Here is a 5,792-nt window from a genome sequence, read left to right as displayed (position 1 = left end):
GGCGGTGTAAAGAATGTTATAAACGCATTTCTAAAATAAAAGGTAGAGAGTATGCCGCGAAAAGAACCAAAAAAGTAAGAATATATTGTGATCGTTATAAGGACCAGCTGGCACTCTGTCTAACATGTTTTAAAAAATTGCATGAAAAAAGGAAATAGTTACGTTAAATTTATAATATTGAATTGTTATGTTTTTACTATTGTATGTCTGCTTATAATGTTGAGATAAAATAATATAGACCTATTTTGTACTACCTATTTTGTGAAATACATGTGTGACCCAACGTCGCCCCTCGGAACAGGCAGGTGTGACCCGCCGATGGCGCACGCCGGCATCAAAGTTTTGATATAAAAATATAGCAGAAAGCTTTTGATAAGAAGACTTTCTAAAAGCAAAACGGAACAAATGGAAATTATTTCAATTTTGATTTTGCAATAGCGAGGTTCACACTAGTTGTAAAACCTTGGCTAAAATAAGCGGACCAGATGCAACCACAATGGAGAATTGACGTCCACATAGAGAAGATTAATTTAACGAGCGGCTCGTGCAGAACCATAAACCGTGCAGAGTTAATTCCTAATTAGCTCGCCGTGGAACGTATACGAACCTTTTGTATGCAGTTTAATGTAGCGATGAATGCTCGTACACGATACCAATTTGATTAAATATTCATCCGCAAGATACGTACGAATTTATAGGATCATATCTGTAGTATACATTTTTCATTTCTCTTATTCATATTTACATGCGAGTAAATTTAACAACATAAAAGTAATATATAGTATACCAGCATACCAGTTTCTTTCCACACGGTGAGCGCGTACGGTGTAAAAAATGTCGTGTAAAACAAGTCGTGAAACAATCGATTTGCAACAAAGTACGAAGCTTGTATCAAACCGAGAATAAGCAAGCAATAGAAAAAGCAATTTGAGATATAGAACTGCGTTCGGTAACAACATTTTATTCGATAGACACACGAGAAAAAATATAACGTGTTGAGGAAAATAAAAAACATATTGTTTTCAAAGATAAATATTTTATTCATCGTCACTCTCTATTATATTACAACGAATACGTTTTCGTATTATTGGGAAAAAATTACGTTCATCGAGTTGATCGACCACGTAGTTTAATATACATCTAACAGTTTTCTTCAAGTTTCCGTGCTTCAAAAAAACCCCACAAGTTTTTTAATACCCTTGCAGATTCCTAGAACATCATCCAATAGCTTTTACTGCTACACGTTACCTTTACTTTTTTGAGTAAAGCAAAGTTTAAACAAAAATATGGAGAAAATGAAGAATTATTTAGAATTAGTAGTTGAAAACGATCCAGTATGCAGATTGAGTGTAGTATGAATGGAGAGACGTTTAGCACTCTCTTTAGACAAGGATGGAACATATAAATGGTAAGGCACTGTCGCCTTTTGGCGGCACTTCCAGATTTTTTTTTTTTTTTTATGCACCCACTGGTGCCAATACATTAGGATCGGCTCGATTAAGGAGACGCGGGGAATGCACCGATAGTAATTCGCAAAGAACGAGACCACGGAGCATTCTTATCATACACGCAGGCAGGCCATCATGAAGTTTTAGTCGGTAAGAGTCCGACACTGCTCTGCTGCTGCCCGCAGCGGCGGGGTGTCCACGAGGATTTCTCCACGTGAAAAAGGAAAAAAATAGAAGTATGCAGATTGAGCTTTAATCGATAACCTTAATTTAACTGAAAAAACTATAACTTGAAAAATACATATATAGTATTAAAAGCGCATGGTGATAAAAATATTTTTGCGTATATCTCGAAAGCTAAGGTGGAGTAACGGTAACATTTATGGGAACAATTGTTCAGAATCATGTGCGTGACAACATATTTCGAGGTCATTGAAATGACGTAGAGTAAGCTTTTGCAGGTAATGTAGTATCATGGACGAGGGGCCTGGGGGGTGTTGTGCGGATTATAAACAAGAGGTTGCTGAGCACGTACGTAGTGAGGCTAAGACAAAAGACAAGGGGTTGCTAGGGGACAATAAACGAATTAACAGCGGTACGAGTTAAGAAGTCAGAGAGTACGGTTTGCGTTGACGAGAATCGTTAATTAATTACTTAGTTGTGATAATTATTATATGTTTGCTGCGACTAGTTTATGTTTAATAACCATTGTTTTCTATTCAATTAACATCTGTTTAATCTACTTACCATTAATAAATTAATTACAGTAGTTACGATACTACAATAATTACCTAACAATTTTTAGAAACGATTCCAATTACGAAATAGATTTATTTTATATAATCAATGCCAGAAGAAATTAACATCAACACCTCTATAATGCACCAAGAATTTTAATATATTATGATAAGGAGAAGATATTAATTTTGGTAAAAAATATAGCGGCGTATGAGTCATAGGACGAGGCGAATCGAGAGCGATTCACGTTGTGTTGTGCCTCGGAACACGGACACCGTCTTGACGCACGAAATATAAGCGATAGATAATCTCCGGGCAAAACAATGTCGCTGTTGAGGGCGACCTAAGACGAATTCAAATTTCCCCCCGACCAGTATAAATAAACGGATGCGATCGCGAGCGAGCTAGTCATTATCCGAGTTATTATCTGCGATTAACGGAGTATACGAGTTATCGATGTAACGTTCTATTTAGTAGCTGACGAGAAGGTGGCGTCAACTGACGTTTAATGCAACTGGCAATAAGCTCCACTTTCGGTTAACCTGCTATGTGCGGGAATACTGGCACGGGAGAGGATTAAAGTTGTTCGAAAATAAATTAACAATATGTAATGATTTATTCAAATCTTACTCGATTTCGATATTGACAATTGTTAGAATTTAATCTTAAAGTTAAGATTAATAATCTGTGGAAGACACAATGTCTGTGTTAAAATAATATTCAGTGATATTTATTAAATAGAACTACAGAACCAAATATATATAAGCGAATGATATAATTAACAACGTATTTTGAACCCCACTCTCTATACAGTAATGAGTATGACTTGTGTAAGGTCCTGTTCAAATGCCTGTATGGGTGACTGTGTAAGAGTATTTGTGCCTATGCGTGAAATATCGTTGGTATTCCAACAACAATTGACTGACAGACTGACGGATACGAAATTCTTCGGTTGACATGTGATGATTCTTCGGTAAATAAATAATAACTAATTCTTTAATAGACAAATGATAACTGACTCTTCGATAGATAAAACGATAACTGACTCTTCGATAGGCGAACGCTAATTAATTTACTCGATAACCAAACGGTAAATATTCTCAAACTCAAACTCAAACTCGTACTCCTCCTGACTTCTCTGAGTCGCTGCATTTAATTATATCTGTCGGAGATGAAAAAACGTTGGGGTCTTTCTTTTGAGAATGTTTGGGAAGATCCCCACTATTTGTTCAACTGCCGACTTTGTTTGCAATTTAAATCGTCATAATATCGTTATAAAAACATTATATGAAAACGTAGTTAGATGAGTTTTCGCAAGATATAGCTTTTAGTGGCTTTAACTGCCTTTCACTTCAAATACTGTAAACACGGTTTCGAATAAACGTTTTAAATTATCTCGGTTTAAAAGAATTTATTAATTTTACTTTCGCGCCACGGATCACGCGGGTCGCGACACGTGACAATAGAGTTATCCGAGAGCGTTCATACTCTATCTTTGCGAATACGTTGTACGAGCGTCTCTCGACGGTATTTATATTTACTTATATTTATTTAATTTATTCCAAATAATTTTGACGGGTTGCAGCAGCAATCTCTCGTTATTTTATAATATCGATCCTCACACAATCCACCATAAAGACAACGTCTTTAATTTATCATAAAGAAAAGAGTAGAGGATATTACTAATTATAGTAAACGTTGTTAGAAGATGTAAAGAAAAAGATTGCACTGAATTTAAGAAACAAAAAGGACAACCTCTTCCATAAAAAATATATTGTACAATTAAACAGTATTGTTTATGAAAGGAGATGCTTACGTATTTTCAGGTTACAATAAATGGTTTTTATTCTCGTAACAGAAGCAACGCGATATTTAAACCATCCTGTCTTATACAAAGTAACAAATGCAAACGTAGTGCAAAGTTATAGTAAGAAAAAGAAATACAGAAGTAGTGCCTTACGTCTTTCCTTGTGTTTCATGCGATAAGTTTTATAAAACACAAGTTAAAATATCTACTAAACTAATTGTTTTTCAACCATTCGCGGAGAGATGCGATCGCGAGGAAGCGCGTCAACGGGAGTCGTAAATTCCCGTTACGATTAGACAATCGACGCCACGAACAGATCGATCCCCTATTTCGGTTAGGATAATAGAGGTGGTTTAATTAATAACACTTGATTAACAGTTCAAAGATATTATATATTTCTAACAACTTTATAGAGAAAAGATAGTTACGCTGGTGCGTAAGGTATAAAGTTAACTAGGTGAATGATCGAAGGGTGAAAACCCGGTAAAGAGACGTTGACTGTTCTAAAGTCGATGAACAGTCCACACAAAGAAGGTGGCATACGTGATCATAGGCGCGAACGGTGGCGTGACCCGAGCGTAGTGGGGGTCGTCTCCCCGAGAAGACAATGAAATGATCGAAGGGCAATCAATCTCATTTGAAGATTCAACCGACATATATCGAGACGTCTGACGATTGAAATTAAAGTCGCTTAGTCTAACGAATTCATCGAGAGATATCGTAAAGTCGGGTCGAATTTCTGTAACACATTAACTGTATTCATCGTGAAATAATTTGTGACGTTTTTATTATTATATGATTTATTGTTAAATATACAAGCTATATTAACCTGTTTGTATTTTCGTCCAGTCGCGGGGAGACGCGGTCGCTTGATATAGCGCGTCAACGGGAGTCGTAAATTCCCGTTACGATTGCACGAACCGACACCACGAACAGGGCGATCCCCTTATTTCTTTTGGGACAATAGGGGTGATTGGTTTTTAATATAACTGGAATCCACAGTTATATAATCTATATCTATTTATTTTAACCAGCCTACAATACTTATTGCGTCGACCGATAGTGTTGGACTTCGTCATGTCAGAAAGTACAATAATTGATTAATCCGAAGATTGATCGAGTTGATGGATAGAACACCGAGAACTTGACTTTTGATATTTTTTGATATTCTAAGCGACTTTGTTCGTCAGGGCTTAAGATGTATGCGATATGATTTCTGAAGAAAGACTAACTGCCCTAGCATAAATTTCTTGTCCTCTCGGGGAGACGACCCCCTCCGCGCTCGGATCACGCCACCGCTCGCGCCGATGATCACGTATGCCGACTTCTTTGTGAAATTAAAGAACGGATCGAATCGACGTTTCTGGAACTCGCGGCCGGGCAGAAACCATGCGCTTGTCGATACATTGTATGCCCCGTCGGGAAGATGAGACGATTCGTATATGACGCTGGAGGACCGCGAGAGACGGTTGGAAACACGATTCATTTCAAGCCTCGCGACGTAACACGGTTAATACAGCGTTAAATTCATGGAACTACCTCTGTTATCTTAACCGAAACAGGGGGACGACTAATTCGCGGCGTCGATTATACGAATCGTAGAGAATTTACGTCTCTCGCTGACGCGTTCTCTTCACGACCGCCGTCTCTCCGCGAACGGTCGTAACACGCTTAATTCTATGTGCACAGCTGATCTCCCTCGAACGTAAAGAGTCACCTGACGTAACACTAATAGTCATTCGACATTAGTATGTTAATAACTTTTCATAGAGAATCTCTAGCTGTATCGATTAATGTAT

General features: G+C 37.5%; 1 non-coding gene across 1 annotated transcript; it reads left to right on the top strand.

The window, feature by feature from the left end:
* Positions 1 to 1,347: 1,347 nt before the first annotated feature.
* On the top strand, positions 1,348 to 1,450 carry LOC139991782 (U6atac minor spliceosomal RNA). The gene has a single exon (XR_011800905.1). It is a non-coding gene; the product is annotated as a U6atac minor spliceosomal RNA (small nuclear RNA).
* Positions 1,451 to 5,792: the final 4,342 nt, after the last annotated feature.

Source organism: Bombus fervidus, chromosome 10 (genome assembly GCF_041682495.2).
Source record: "Bombus fervidus isolate BK054 chromosome 10, iyBomFerv1, whole genome shotgun sequence".
NCBI lineage: Eukaryota > Metazoa > Arthropoda > Insecta > Hymenoptera > Apidae > Bombus > Bombus fervidus.
Note: the sequence above shows the minus strand (reverse complement) of the source record. Positions and strands in the feature narration are given on the sequence as shown.